This window comes from Ostrea edulis, chromosome 3 (assembly GCF_947568905.1).
Source record: "Ostrea edulis chromosome 3, xbOstEdul1.1, whole genome shotgun sequence".
Taxonomy (NCBI): domain Eukaryota; kingdom Metazoa; phylum Mollusca; class Bivalvia; order Ostreida; family Ostreidae; genus Ostrea; species Ostrea edulis.
This window is the reverse complement of record NC_079166.1, coordinates 65,298,696-65,301,284: the sequence shown is the minus strand read 5'-3', so window position 1 is coordinate 65,301,284 and position 2,589 is coordinate 65,298,696.

Below are 2,589 nucleotides of genomic sequence, written 5' to 3'. Positions count from 1 at the left end.
TATATTACCGATCGTCAGACAAAGTCTTTAAAAGGGGCATGATTATTACAATTTCACACGAAAATCACTGATTCCGTAAGTGATATATGAAATTATATACATTAAATGTTTGGTAAGAATATTTATGAAGGAATGGAAATTGTATCCATAGGGCTATGAAAAAGAAGGGTAAAATTAGATAATGTGGTGAAATTGAGAGTATATATGTCTGTTTTGCGAAGATAGCTTAATACCGAAATAAATGGTCAAGGTATCCCATTTATTAAGATTTATATTCCGACTTTAAAAATATATCTAAAAATTGACTATTCTTAATCATGTGAAATCTATTTAAAAAATGACCAGTCTACTATAATGGCAGACACCAATGTTGTGAAACAGGAAGAAAAAATAAATGATATCATTGCTATTTAAGACCTAGATTATGACATAATTCGTTGGTAAAATACGTTTATTAAATCACCGATCGTCAGAAGACGGCTTTAAAAGGGGACACGATAGTTACAATTTCATACAACAATCTGTGGTTTGAAAAAGATGCTCAGGTAAGTAAATTATATGCATCAGATGTTTGGCTAGTATATTAATGAAGAATTAAAAATGGTATTTATAGGAATATGTATAGGAAAGGTCACATTGCTTACCAAGAACTTGTAACAAAACCAAAAATATACGTGTGCATTCTAGCAAAATTGAAAAATACATAAATTTTAAAGCTTTATTCAATGACATACAAAAGATATATAGTTGTGCACATTTTAAAAGCTAAATGCACAAGGTCATGCAAATGTGAAGTTGTTTTTAATGTGAATGTCATTTTGGACTGTTCCCTTAAACCACCATGGAATCTTAATATTGTAACGATAACATCTTTTATGATCACTGTGTATTTTCCTAATTATTCAAAGTGTAAAAAGGCCAGTTACTCTGACTTGACTAAATAGCGCGCAGCAATTCTTAAAGGATCAACCGTTAAACCTGACATGAATTAATAAATACGTACACCTTTCTCATCTTGTCCGCCATATTTCTCTCATATTTAATCTACCCGTATATACCCCAAATGTGATTGTCATACCTGAGTGATTTTTCGAGGTGACGTAAGTCAGCCTCGTATGTCAGACCCCAGCTTCAATGGCGCCCTGTTTTAATCACTACCATTTGCGAAATCACTTTGATTTTTAATATAAGAAATTTGTTGTCACATATGCTAATGCAACGTAAAAGCTGTCACAATTCACTTTGAGATTGATATAGGATCCATATGTTTACCCTCTACGATAAGCGAGTTAAATAAGAATTTATGAAATCGCAATTTTTATCCCTTCGATATGAAACAAAGTCCACACATCAAAAGGAATCGCGAATTAGTGTTTAGGTTTGTAAACAAGATCAAAATTATTTATCGTTTGCCAACATTTTATTCCACGATCTTAGAAAAACAGAATTGGACTGTAGGAAACGATTTGCATTGCTTCTGTATTCATTCGCATTTTCACATATAGACAGGGAAAACATGGTCTATTTTTCTCTAGGAATTCTGGGTAAACAGCTGTCTCCTCTTATGTCTGAAAATTATGTTAATTAGCCGATTTATCGCCTATCAAAAAATAGTTCACATTGATGCTATGTTCCATTTTTATTAAACTGTTATATATAAATTCTGTTTTATGTCAGATTGAAGAAGTCTTCCTTGTATGTGATCTGTTGTATTTATCAAGCAGAAATTGTGTGTAATTAGAATTTTAATATTAAACTCTGCACTATTTCTCTGTATCCATACGCGCCACGCTATCCTATTTATCAACAAGGAGAAAACGTCTTGCCTGAGAGAACTGATATATTCTTGCCAACGCATTAACTCAAGATAATTATCTGAAACCCAATGTGTTAATTTCGTACAATTTTACCAAAATATTTCTTTTGGACGCATTTTTTGAGATTTTAATACTAAATCTGGGTGTAAACATGTAATCTTCGATCGAATGGGCCGAGCGGCATTTCCCGCGCTCTTTCATGGTCAAGTCAGATAGCTGTAAACATTGATTAAGAAATATAAATGAACATGTTTTTGTGAATATATTTGTTATTCAAGAAAAGAACTCCATTGGAAGTAATATATTGGAAATCAAGTTTACATTTCTTTGTCACGAAATATGATTTATCTCAAGAGTTGAATGAATTATCTCAAGAGTTGACACTTGTTTTCAAGAGTTGATATTTCAAGAGTGGAAATTTTCTTGGACTGGTTTAACTTTGACTCAAGAATTGAATGAGTTAATTCAAGAGTTGACAGTTGTTGTCGTCATCAGATATGAAGGGTAGCAAAAAAAGAAAAAAATCATGATTTTGATAGTCATCAAAGGGAGAGCCCAAATCTGTCAAAAAAAAGAAAAAGTCACAATGTAAGAAAAGATCCCATAATTTTGAAATGCGTGTCTGCCAACTTTCATCAAGGGTCAGAAACTTTCTCAGAATATAGCAGAGGTAAACAATGTGTAGCAAATTCACTTGTGTGCATTGCATTTAATGCAGTTAACCAAAAATTGTTTGGAGATTGGGATGCGAATGATATTCATTTTGTTCTAG